The following is a 14481-nucleotide window of genomic DNA, read 5'->3' on the forward strand; positions in this document are numbered from 1 at the left end:
GTTTGAAATGATGATGTGTTGTGAAATGTCACCCCGCTGCTGAAATGTTGCTGCCCAGAATCACTGAACAGAAGGACAAGTGTTTGTGTCTAGAATGCACAGAGTTTGTAAAAAACTTCTCTGTTGTCATTCTCATTGTTTGGCAATCTGGTCTTAGACAGGTTACAACAGTTTCTACCACTACTTACAGTCTAAAAGTTTCATAGCTATTTCAAGCAGGGGCCTCTTAACAGCCTCAACCATCGAATGATTTGTCTGCATTCAACCAATTCAAGCACATCATGAACTGATCCTAAGGTTATGGTTATTGTTTTTTCTTTCATTATGCAAGTGTCATCAAAGCAATACAGTATAATGTGTGTTGATGTTGTGATGCTAACCTGAAAGCTGTAATATGTGCTGTTATGCTAATGCTAACCTGAAATGAACAAGTTCAATATCTTTGCACAACCTCCAAGCTAAGCCGGCTGTACATGCTGCGTGAGGATTTCCAGGTTTCGCTCCCTCGTTTCCTGACCACGTGTCATCAACTGACCTTTATCTCTGATGTTGATCCACACGCTGGCTTGTATGCCGGCTCCTCGCTGGGTGTCTCCTGCAGCGACGAGGTCACTGAAGGTCATGTGTAAGAGAGAAGCGCAGGCACACAATTGGCTGGGGAAAAAGATGACCTTTCACTAAACCTCTCTCTCTCTCTCTCTCCGCTACCTTTAAACCCCTCCTTTTCTCTAATTATACAAACCAACATCTCAGTATTACATGTAAAATGTAAAATCCAGTATTCTGCAATAGGAAACACATTCCATTAACAAAAACCTGTTTTACTTTGGTAATCGTGCTGGGATTTAAACAAATATTGGTCACAACAGAAGATGATCTTTGAAAAAATGGGTGGGTAAAATAAGGATGTTAATCTTGTCTACTTTTCATGCCATAATGAGCTAGAAAGTGACTTAATGAAGCTGGTCTGAACATGAAGCCAACCAGCTGACTACTCAAACCACAGTTTAAGGGCATTTTTTTTCAACTAATGACCTGAAGACAACAGCATAGTCACAGTGCAGTACTGATCAAACATTTTAGTGACTGACCAAAATCTTGACATCTTTGTCATCTTTGAGTTTTGTTTAACTTAAAAGTATGTCAGCCTAAGAAATTCAAAGGACTGAGTTGACCACAGAAACACAGTTCAGTTCAGTTTGGTTGTATTTCTGTAGATTAAGCAGATAAAGAGAGTGAACAGTTGCAAAGCCACTCCACAGTAAAGACGCATGCAAAGTCGACAGATATAATACACATGCATAACAAATCGTCCCCTTGGAATTATAAGGTTCTGTCTGCACTTTGAGCAGTTTTGAGATATTGAGCTTCAAAGATTTTGGATTCCAAATAGCAAAACTGATATGTGGAACACGACTCTTTTATACATGAAAATCACACACAGCCTAAATGTATTCTAAATGTACAATATCAAGATCCTATCAAATTTTTGAATCATTTTTTTGGAGCAGGTTAAATGCAGATAGAACCCTAATCCTAAGAAATCACTTTCTGCTTGGAATTATAAGGTTTTATTAGGCAAAACACGAAAAGAAACAATCTTCAAGAAACACAAACCGTTTATACTCATAATTTGTTTTAAAACATAATATAGTGTTGTAACAGAGTGTCTGCATTATCAGAAAGTTAAATTTAATGCTGTCTATGACATTTTTATTATGTTTATTTTTATAATTTGTTTATTTTTTTGTAAGTTATTTCTTATATTCAAAAAAACAGTGATAAATAGATTGGAAGTATACAAGTCAGTGTTAAATATCTTGTCCAGTGCAGAAGTCAGTTTTAGGGAGGAACCATTAGTTTAAGTTTCCTTTAGATTAGACAGCAACCAGCTGCTGTAATAAACTGGCCCAGCAAGATAGTGTAGCAGGCCAGTCTAAAAGCAGCATGAGGTTTTATGTTAGAAATCCTGGCTCTAAACCAAAATATCTTGTTTTTGGAAGAAAAAAGGAACGATGGATGAATGAATGAAATTATTATTTGTTATAATTAAGACCTCATGAATTCACATGATCACTATTCAATTACCTTTAAGCTTTAATATTTATACAATAAGATAATATTTATACAATAAGGCTTTTTAAAGAAAGAGTTTCATCAACATGTTTTCATGTTGCCCAAAGTTTTAGAAATTTTTCCTGCAGTCAGTGTGTAGTGCAGCAACACGACAAAGAAGCAGACCCTGATTGGTCCTCATGTGTGTATTTGAAGTGCTGATTGGCTCACAAATAGAACCTTATTAGAGTTTGATGTAGAACCTTTTTGTTTTCCGGATGATGAGACCAAAAATGTACACAACTTAAAAATAACACCTGACATGATGTTAAGAAGTTGTCATGGAATAAAAATATGTGAATAACTTAATTTTGACAAAATTGTTAGATAGAACCTTATAAATTATAAGGGGAATTTTAAGGTTCTATCTGGGGAATGTTGACCGATGTAAATCTTTCACGAGTTAAAAAGTAAGTCATTTTTTGCTTGTCTAACCTTCATATTTGAGAGTATATTTCAAAAAGTTACTGCCTAAAATAAAAGAGACACAATAAAGCTCTAGTTACTGTTTCTCTGGTCCTCCACATCTACAAAGTCTGAATTCCTACTTTACAATTCAGCACAGGAGCTCACTCTGACCTTTGCCCCAAAACCCTTTATTTTGCTTCCTATTCTTTCTGTGTATTTACTCTCTGCTCCACATCAGCTGTTTACTTGTCTGCTGTGTGCTCCACCAAAAGACCAAAGCAACAGAAAGATAATTGGACGCACTAGAAGAATTGGAAATCAGGAATTAAAGCCATTTTCCGATTTGTTGTTCCCCTGGATGCGCATGTTGACCCTTTGGTTAGTCATCAGGGCCATTACTGTATTCTGAACCAGAGTTGTTATTCTAAACCATATTGATTTGGTGTTTGTCAGATTTAAGACATGGCTGTGCATCTCCGAAAGGTTTGAACACAGCATGGAGACAACGTGAAGACCGCAGGACTGTGTATACAGTAATTGCTGCAAGTGTCGGAATATAGAAAGTAAGCCTACACAGTGATGTTATCCTTGCAGTTTTAATAATGCAGAAGTTTGCAATCTGCAAATTAACCCTTTAACAAATTACAGTTTTTCTGTATTATGTGCTGTGAGCATCCTGACCAGCCACAGAAGTTCCAGACATGTTTCTTAGGGTGTTGGAATGAATTAAAGCATTCATGTAGTTCATAAATTCGGTAAAAATAATAGAGGCTAATCTACATATACAGTCATATGCAAAAGTTTGTGCACCCCAGTCAGATTACATGTTTTGTTGATTTTCTAGGTAAGAATGAATGAACACATCCTCAACAGAGAACATAATCTTGCAAATATCAATGCACAATTACTGTTTAACAAATGAACAAATTGGGGAAAAAAATAAAATGTGGCCTGTGCAAAATTTGTGGCACATTTCATTTTTTCTGTTTTAAAGTTCAGTGTCAGCAAATAAATAGAAATTGTTCACTTAAATGAGCAGAAAATGGCATATTTAAGATTGTTCCCTGTAGCGGATGTGTTACATTTGTTTCCCTGAGATCAACAGAAATGTAATGAAATATGTCACAGGGTGTTCAAAGTGTATACAACACCATGTCATATCAAGGATTCTCTGATATGTTTTTACTGTATTGCAAGGCTTATCACAATTGACCTATGAATGATCCACTCACAAATGAATTATTTTGTAGTCGGTACAACATTGGACAAGTTTAGAAAATGCTGGCAAAAATCTCTTTCAACCTAATGAGAAACTGTAGCAAGTTTTATTTTTAGAGTCACTACATAGCGTTGAGCCAAGCTGGATTATGCTGTTTTAGTAATCAAATGACCATCTATCACCAGTCAGTCTTAAATATACAGAAAGACTTCTGTGCACCAGTTCAGTCAGACAGGAAACAAACTTTTATCATGATAGATGCTGGCTAGCACCAGCAGCAAACTGTTGCCTTTTCTTCAGGGTGACAGGAATCAGCCTTTTGGAGTAAAATATAGACACTGAATTAAAAAAAAAAGTTTGGTAACATCAGTTAACAATCTCTTGCTCCTATACAACTCACAAAAACAATGATTTGTAATTGGCCGCTTTGCATGCCAGTCACACAGCGCTGTCCTTTTTAAAGTATGCAGTTCTAGGCCACTCTAAGCCAAGAAAGCAAGCAGACTTTCTCAGAAATGTAGCTTGGTGACATTCACATTTATACTAAGCTTAGCTTTCTTGACGTTCCATCAATGCATGAAAAACTGCTAATTTTTTGTTGTTAAATAAAGCACATCTTGAGCAGTTGGTCCAGCTTCTAAATCTTTATGCTTGAACCAGCATTGTGGATTGACCGTGTGAAGTCATTGAACAGTTCAGGTGGAACAAATCATCGTAGAATAAACACAACACTTCAAATCAGTCTTTTATTTAATCATAAGCTGGCTGCGCTCTGCGTATTGATTGGCCGTATTTAAAACGCCTACAGTGGTGGGGGCCAACGGTACAGGCGTCTTTAAAGAATGCGATCAATAAAACTATTCGGCTTTAGAGTAAAGTGAAGGGACTTAAGTGAACGACATGATTTTCAATTGAAGGTTGAGCCTTATGTAGTGTGTGTGTGCGTGTGTGTGTGTGTGTGTGCATTAGCTGAATCAGAGGTGTTAAAGTGTGTCCTGGCATGAGGCATTAGATCAGACCAGGTGCCTTTCTGCACATCACAGTTACACACAGACACACACACATACACCCAAACACACACACAGAAGAAAATCGATGCTTCATGCTTCACAAAGCCTGTCCTTGGTGAGCGTGAAGGGTGAAGCTGAAGCATCAGAGAGCTGATCTGTATCTGTCCGTGCTTTAACCCCCCCTCCTCCCTCTCATTCTTCTCTCCTTCTCTCTTTCTCACTGTATGTATTTTGCCCTCTCAATTTCTCTCCAACCCTCTATGCTCTTTTAGAGCTTACTTAGTTCCTAGTTTTTTAGCCTTTGTAGTAATTATAATGTAAACAGAGTCATTCAGAGTGGTTTGATATGACCTGCTCCAGTCTAGAAACTTACATAGTCAGAACTGTTCACAGTGGTGGTGATAGGAACCAGATATCTGAAGAGTTTAATGCCTGTTAAAGCTCCCTCACAGAAACGTATTATATAAAATAGTTCTGAATATGGTGCCTGATGTCTGACACATTGTTTTATGATACCTTTGAGAAAAACCTTTGCCCTAAACACATTTTAAAAATACATTAATGGTGGAGAGGAAAGCACTGTAAGACAAAATAGTCCTTTTTTTTAATTATTTAACCACACAAACCCTGTTTTTATTTATTTTAGCACTCTTTTAGCACGATCAACATTGCATCTAAAAACTCAGAAGACACCTATAGGTTGACTGGTCATTTTGTAAGATAGTTGGAATAGTTAATACATCTTGACTGAGTTATGCAGACATTTTGAAAAATTAGGATAATTATTAAACTTAAGTAATTTTTTAAATATCAAAATCAGGCCTAAAAATGTTGACCTGTTTCAGAGAGAATGTCACACTGAGGTAGAAATTCTTCTGAGCAAAATGTTACTGGTGTAATTGTCAACATTGTAAAGGTCAGACAATACACAAATATGATAGGTTGTTGACCTTCAGAAATCAGATAATGTCTGTAAAAGATCATGTGACACCTGAAAATACTTTCTTAATATTTAATCTTCACTATTAGTGCATTATTAAAAGTAAAAAACCTGTAATAAACCTGTCTGGACAGGAATGTACAAGTATGCATGGACATAAGAGGCAAATCTTTCTCCAAAAGTCACAGTTGAACAGTTGGTTGTATCCTGGGGTCACCAAATGTCTAAAAGCACAATAAGACACCACCTTCATGTGAAGAAACTATGATATCTAAAGACTTACCATATGAAAACCTGCATTGTCATTAACCCACTAACATAAGCACTTGGTGTTCGCAAAACATCACTGGAATTTTTGGTGGAACCAGGCTCCAACCCTAGAGGTGGGATTGGTATGAAAGACCTAAGGTCATGCATGACATGTGGTGGTGGATCTGTGATGGTGTGGGGCTGTTTTAATTCTAAAAGCCCTTGAAATAGAAATCTTGTTAGAATACACAATACCATGGGCTCCGTTAGGGGTGCGGGAAAAAATCGATTCTTAGATGCATCGCGATGCGGACACGAACGATTCTGAATCGATTCACAAACGTCAAAAATCGATTTCCTAAATATTTATAATGTAATGTTGACGGAACGCAAAAGGCGGAACTTGGAAGTGGGTAAGTGCAGCGCCTGGACAGTCTGCTGTGGCACATAACAAAAACACTACTGGATGAGTGAGAAATCCGACCGGCTCCCTCTGCATTAAAGCCAGGTTAGATCAGGAGTCACAACCCAAATGTTAAGAAGAGCCATTTTGTCCTTTCAACAAAAATCAAACCACCTCGCAACATTTATGTCCAGTATGTCTCAGTATGTCTCAGTATGTGCTGATGTCCTAGTAGAGGCTAAACAATATAAACTCTGCTTTAAGCTTTAGCTATAGCCACTTTCCGCCAGAAAACTTTTCTTCAGAAGTAGATCAGTTTCTCGTAAAATGCCTCTCAGCATTCGACTGTTTTCCGAGGCTGAAGTCGCTTCTTATTTTCCAGCTTCTTGTTCAGATTTTCCCGTTCCACCTTAAATTCTGCCTGAGGCGCCGAATGTAAATGTGGCACCATTTAAGGTGGAACGAGAAAATTCTAAAGAGAAGCGACTTCATCTTCTCAACTGTTTAGTGTTTGACAGTCTCTAGTAGCAGATTTAACTTGCCAGGAATCAACTGCAGTGCTTATGAATGCGAATAACGCATCGTTGCTAGGTGACCTGCAGTTCTCAGTCGTTGCGAAACACAGGGCTTTCGCACTATGCTGCACACACTCCATCTCGAAGATATTTTACTGACACAGCGACCCCCTCCTCCCCCGTCTCTACAACGAGACCAAAACTGAAGTTATAAAATCACTGAATTAAATGGGAAGGATGGCTGTAACGTGCTGCGTGGACATTCATTGCCACTGGATCTTATTTCATCGTAACTGCGCATTTTATCGCAGATGAGTGGCAGGCGCGTCTCGTGCTCCAAACAAAAGCAGTGAATTAGAGCCTTCTAGTTCACTTGCCACATCACTTACAGTTGACTTATTAAAAAAAGATATTGGAAGTAAATTCATTATGGATCATTACAAATACTTTGTTTTAAAACTACCAAGTCCTCAGACAGTAGGAAAATAGAAATCCTGTATAATCCTGTGAATCGTAATCGAATCGTGAGGTGCCTAGAGATTCCCACCCCCAGGCTCCGTCAAATACATAATATTTTAGATTCAAATCTGGCTTATTCTGCCTGGCTTGATGAAGACTAGCTTCATGGTTCAGTGATCCAAAGCATACCTTCAAGTTCACAGAAGCCTAAACCCCACTGGGAACCTGGTAAAGTTGAGTTAAAGAAGAGAGTCCAGCAAGCCAACGAAACAAGGACATTGAAAGATGTAGAGATATTTTGTGTGGAGAAAAAGTCTCAGATCCATTTATGGGGTCTCCCAACTCATCCAGCATTATAAGAAAAGGTTTTTGAGGGAGGGTACACAAAGTACTAAATGCAAGGATGTCAATTGGACTGTAACATTAGTTTTGGATTTGTTTTATTATTATAAATAAATTATAAATTTATAATATAAACATTGTTATGAATAAATTAATAACATCAAAACCATCTAATTGTTTTGTGATCAGTTTTGTTTACATATGGAAATAACTGAGCAGTAACAGCTGACAAACCAGGATAAAAGGAGGTGGAAGTAGATGGTAGAGGAAAAAAAACGCAGATACAGATACATATGTAGTGAAGCCTTCTTTAGTACAGTGATGATAGTACAAGAAGTATGTCTCTACAAAATTTCCAATTACAGATGTCATTTCAGTCCAGCCTTGTAGTATAAAACCATATTCATGCTAATTCTGTAATTTAAGTGTAACATTTTCATACAGCGAAGGATAAATGAACATTTAATGATGAGCCAAATAAAACACCCTCACATGCCACCTGCAAATGTCCTCCAGCCTCCATCCAGAGAGCTTCTGTTCTGAAGCAGGCTAATTAAAGAATGCTTCTGAATGATACTTGTTTGATACTTTTAAAAAGCATGTAATGGTCTCAGAACACTTTTATTTGCAAATCCTTCGACGTTCGAACATGGAGTGTGTTCATAAAAGAAACTAAATGGAAGAAAAAGCAGATGCAGGAATGCACAGAAGTTGCCATTTATCCTCAAACAACACAAGGAAGTTTGAATTAATAGTGAAACTGCAAATAAGAAACTGGCGAGAAACGTTTTATTCATCAACTGCACATCACTGGCCACCTGTTACATGGAAGCATGCGTACACACACTTGTCACAATGCCCAGTGGCTGAAAGCCAAAAACAGAGCAGCTTTCTCTCTCCTATTAAGCAGCCTAATTTAACAGGGGCAGGAGCGGACTAATCCAAAACCAACTGTTCTGTCAGCTGGTCACACAAACCTAACGCAGAACCAAATCATGACTGTATTCAGCCATCAGAATGGGTGTTTGACGTATTAGGGATTCTGTACTCACTGAATATATAAAAATGCCCACTTTTCCCCCTGTAGGCAAACAGAGTCAATTCAGGTAAAAGCTGTGATGCCTAATGGATAAATTTATTTGTTATCCACACCAGCCAGCAGATTTAAGTCTTTTTATGGAAGGATTTTCAGGCTAAAAAAAGGTATTCCTAAAGTTGTATGCTCTCATTGTGGTTATGAGAGGTAATTAAAACAAAAATAAAAACTATCAAAGAATAGATGTTCACCTATGAATTGGAAGTCTGGATGAATTACATTTTTTTTTTCTTAAAATAAATACAGAAAAAATTAGGCACTATTTGTAGGTCCCAAAATATTGGTCGCTCGAATGTCCAGCTGCACCATTGACCTACATGAGGTAGTAAAGAGATCTTCTTCACTGGTTCCTTAAAATCTTAAAGTCCATGAAAAAATAAATAAATGTGTTCTAAGTTTTTGTCACACCACAGCAAAATGTATTATTAACAACCTAGCAACCAAATTTGAATTATTAAAAAAATCACAAGTATATAAAATTAGGTTACAAAATTGTGAAAAATAAGCAGTATTAAAAAAAATGGAAAAATAAGCAGTATTGCTCTGAAATGCAGTGGGCATGTCCACTGAACATGCCGAAACCATACCCAATGCGCGAAAGGTGCAGAATGTAAATGCTGCACCATTTAAGGCAGAACAGGAAAATTTGAATAGGAAGATGATTTGAGCTTCAGATTTGCCAGAATGTAACGGCTGCACCATTTAAGGTGGAATAGGAAAGTTTGAATAAGAAGCTGATTTAAGCTTCGTGTTCACCAGTCACTGCTGCACCATATAAGGTGGAACGGGAAAATTCAAACAAGGTGGTGAATAGGAAGCCAACTTCAGCTTCATGTTAATGTTAGTATATCCTTTAGCTTACTAGGTTGCGCTGCAAAGCCTCTCTTTGATTGAAATGTCGCTAGCAACGCTTCAACTGATGAACACTTACAATTCACCCCTAGCAGCTTTATTGGACAGCCAAAAGCTACGTTTGAGCCACCAGTGACAGAATTCAGTTCAGAGCCAGTGGACGCTGACCTACCCAAGAATCAACCTTGTTCCTTCCAGTCTTTTTTTTTCTTCCATTTATGCAAGTTAGCAACAGGTATTACTGACTAGCATAACCTATGCAAGCAAAGTTAGGCTGGGAGAACCACTACTGCTAATGTACTCTGGTTTTTATAATGTTATAGTGTTAGGGGAGGGGTCATGCGAAGTATGGCCCCAGTGCATCATCGAGCCACGATTTCAGGTTAGGCCAAAAAATCATGAACATAAAATTTATGAAAAGCCATCTAACTCACTCCACCATTCAGTACCACATAGTTCACAGTCTTTTTACGTGTCTTAGCAATTATTTTCTAACATGTATAAAGTGTTTTAAAACAAATCTCTGAATTTACTTTAAACACACTTTAAGTAGTAATATTTGATTCCTTATTCTACACACACATTTTTTCATCTCCATAACAATGCCTGCTTTTGGCCACTACTCAATACTTGTAATGCCAAAACACTAGTCCATGCCTTTATGTTCTCCTGTATTGATTAAACTTCAGGTCAAAATTTTACAGCTAAAATGCCTACTTACAGCAAATAATTTGCTCACATCACTGACACTTTTAGTCAGCTGCACTGGTTACGTGCAGGGCTGCAGCTATCAACTAAAAAATCTATAAATATTATCTTAGATATTTGAATGCTCATTCTTCTTCTTCTTCTTATTATTATTATTATTATTTTATATTGCATAAAATGTATTGATGTATTTAGCTTTTTATTAAAACTTTATTGAAATACTTCAAGATAATGAAAAAATAATTAAATGCTGATTCTACCAGATCTCGCAACCCTGAGCTGCAGGCCAAGATCATGAAGTTGTCAGCACCTAGGCACAAAAGTTTGGTGGGCCCCTACCTGGTTACATTTTTGGGTAGTACATTTTTTATTATATCACAGCAGGTTACATGAGGGTTGTGCCACACCATGATGGCAGTATGCTAACCACAGTGCTGGGGATGTCACCTCTATAAGCACATTGTTTTTTCCAGTTGAAACAAAGCAATAGTATGACTTCGCAAACATTAACAAGAGCACAGTTCAACTTATACCCAACAACCAGTGTGACACTTCCCTATAAAGCATGCTTCCCTGCTTCACAATATTTAACCCAATGAAGACAAATATTAAAATTGGATAAAATGTACATAAAAATGGGAAAAAAGTATATATTTTTGGAATATCTTTTTTCCCCTATTATATCTTACCTCTGATCACTGGCAACAGGAACTCAGGTGATTAACATTTCATATTTGGCTTTGGAAATTGGCTCTTTCAAAGTACCAGGTCTCGCTTTTACAGATGCCTCAGATGCATCTTTTGGATATTTGGAGATTCAAATTTGTTGTGCTGATGGTAAAATCAAACGTGCTGTTTAGATTTTCTCATAATTGCTCATGAGGGCCCCCTGGTGGCTCGTGCCCCTTAGATGATCCAACCCTGCTGATCTGGCTCTGTTTGAACAGCAGTGGGCAGCGCAGAGGAGCAGAAACATTGTTTTTTTTTAATAATCTTCTTAAAAATGAAAACAACTTTTTAGTACACTCTTGTCAGTGAACACAGGAGTGATGGTTTTTAAGCTGCTTAAAACAACTAAACAAACTAAAAAAAAATCTAGGAACCAGAAGTTAAACAAACAAACAAACAAATAAATATAAAAGGCCCTGCCAACATGTCATCCCAGGGTAATGCAGTGCCAGTTTAGAGGAAGCTAATGGTTTATTTTGCCAGAGATTACTTGCCCTAGCTGTCATACCACATGACAACAGTATGGATGGATAGAGTTCTGAAGCAATACATTTTTAAAAATCTGATCAAATATGAAATCATTTCATGGAATATGATAATCTACATTAAATAAGTGAGGTTGTTCTATGGTTAGAAGGCACGGTGATGACAGAGGTGATCATGATGGTCATTGTTGACCTTTGAATGTGTGTGTGTGTGTGTGTGTGTCTGCATAGGTGTGTGTTTGTTTGTATGAGCTCCGTAGGTTGACATATTTTAAAAGGCCAGTCACGGAATGCTATTGGCAGCTTCACTTAGAGAAACTGACAGAGCAAATCATACTCACTCAAGACTCACGCATCGCATACACACACATATGCATTCAAAGCAAGTGTACATTTTTAATGCCTGTGGGTACAAAATGCTGAGTACAGTTCAAACTCTCAGTGCAATGCCATGTCTGTGCTGTGGCAAATAATTATACGAAAACAGAACAAAATGCAGCAGTGCACCCAACTCAGTTCTAAAATAATTCCTAACTTAAACTAATACCAACTTAAAACACGTATGCTTTCAAGTGAGGATGACTGTCATTGTTAAAATTTAATTTAGATAAGTATCCGTAGGTGTTAACCCCGTAAATGGCTAGCGCCCACCGATGGGCCCAAAATTATGCTGCACACTTCTATACCTATGAACAGTTCAACTAGTTTGCATTGTGGTCTGTAAAGTTTACGAATGATAAGCCTTGGTATGCGATAAGCCTGGGATTTTAAGAGGTTAATGAACAAATATCTGATTAACCACAGGGAAGGGAAAAGGACAAAATAAAATAAAAAATAAACCAGACTTTGGACAAAATGGATGAGTAACAGAGGCTGCCTCTTCAGATGAGCCAATGAGGTAACACCAGAGCTAACTGTTACAACATTGGATGCAGATGAGGACGCATGATCTTCTACTCTTTTTTAGTCTTTTCTCCTCAGAAAATGCCAGCTTGTTAGCTTGTCAGAGACATATATTTTCACTGTTTCTGGACTAACATCAGCTAATTAGCTTAAACATCACTCTACTCACAAACACAAATGTGGTATGAATTAAAAGTTTAGGATCTGCGCTTTATATGGAACTTCTCCACTTGAGCTACGATGAGAAATAACTAATCAAATTACTAGATGCTTTTTTAATAACTTGTGTCTTATAAAGGTTAATATAGAACCAGTCATTAAAATACGAAAAGAAAAAAAGTTCTGGGGAGCATTGTTATGTCTCTCGTTCTCTTTCATTTTTAAATGAAGAGGCCCGTTTACCCCAGTCCAGTCCTCCTTCCTTATATTGTAACAATTATTATGCGTCAGTATTTTGTTTAATTGAATTTGGCCCCTGTGGCATGAATCTTAAGGGCCGCCTAAAGCTCCGTCCATGGCTTTATTCCAATCGGATTTCTGCATGCCGTAATTAAGGTCGCGGGTCGAAGAGAAAGGCAGCTGGCAGATATGGGTCATTGGGGTTGGTGTCTCAGGCTGATTGCTTGCCGCAGTCAGTCTGTGGGCCATTAATTACAGGGTGAAAGTGGGGTGACCCAGTATAAGAGCAAATGCTTCACTGCTGCGTTACTTTCCCTCATCTTTGCCCTCAAAATGACAGATAAAGTGCTGAGAGGGATCTGTGGGACCCCCTTAGGGACGGACTGAGGGGGGATTATCAGTGCACTGTTTATCAGTAAAGGCCAATGAGTCTGTAAACAGTGGGATACTAACACACTGCATGCTATTATATACCTAAACAAACTCTCCTAACAGTATATGTAACCTGTCTGACATCAAGCCTCTTTCCCCAGCGGGCAAGTTCATCTGCCTCATATACATATCTCATATACACTTCTCCCCCCTGGTGGACAATAAATAAATACATAGAATAAATAAAGATGTATGTGTAAAGACTCCATTTACATTGACTTTTTGTTACAGTGCAGCAAAAAAGGTATTTGTCCCCTTCCCAATTCTTTCTGTTTTGCATATTGGTCACACTTGAATGTTTCAGAGAGTACCTTTGATATTAGACAAAGAAAACTCAAGTAAACACAAAATACTGTTTTAAATGATGCTTTTATTTGTTGAAGGAAAAATGCTGTTCAGCCCTATTGGATTCAATTTCACTAGCCACACCCAGGCATGATTACTGCCAGACCTGTTGAATGCAAACATCACTAGAACCTGTCTAGCAATGTGAAGCAGGCTAGCAGGTCTCAAAAAGCAGCACATGATGTCACGTTCTAAAGAGGTTCAAATATAGACAACAGTCATTAAAATTTACCAGTCTGGAAAGGGTTACAAAGCCATTACTAAGGCTCTGGGACTCCAGCGAACCACAGAGAGATACATTATTGACAAAAGGAGAAAACCTGGAACAGTGGTGAACCTTCCCAGGAGTGGCTGGCCTACCAAAGTTTTGCCAAGAGCACATCAGTGACTCATCCAGGAGGTCACAAAAGACCCCAGACAAACATCTGAACAACTGCAGACTTAACTTGCCTCAGTTAAGGTCAGTGTACACAGTTCTACAATAAGAAAGACACTGGGCAAAAATGGCAAGCATGGGAGAGTTGCAAGGCACAAACCACTGCTGACTAAAAAGAACACAAAGAAAAAAAAACACGTCTCACATTTGCCAAAAAAAAAAAAACAAAACATCTAGATGACCCAAGACCTTTGAGATTACATTCTGTGGACTGATGAGTGTAAGGTGGAACTTGTTGGAAGACATGGGTCCTGTCACCTCTGGCGTAAAGCTAACGCCACATTCCACCATAAGAACATCATACCAACAGTGAAACATGGTGCTGGTAGTGTGATGGTCTGGGGCTGCTTTGCTTCTGCAGGACCTGGACGACTGGTCATAATTGACGGAACCATGAATTCTGTCAGAAAATCCTGAAGGAGAATGTCTGCCCGTC

At 38.0% G+C, this 14481-nt stretch overlaps 1 protein-coding gene across 1 annotated transcript in view; it reads left to right on the forward strand.

The window, feature by feature from the left end:
* The window catches only part of nrxn2b (neurexin 2b), an 843638-nt gene that overhangs the window by 252912 nt on the left and 576245 nt on the right, over positions 1-14481 (forward strand). The gene's annotated exons all lie outside the window — the stretch shown is intronic.

The sequence above is a fragment of the Colossoma macropomum genome, unplaced genomic scaffold (assembly GCF_904425465.1).
Source record: "Colossoma macropomum unplaced genomic scaffold, Colossoma_macropomum, whole genome shotgun sequence".
NCBI lineage: Eukaryota > Metazoa > Chordata > Actinopteri > Characiformes > Serrasalmidae > Colossoma > Colossoma macropomum.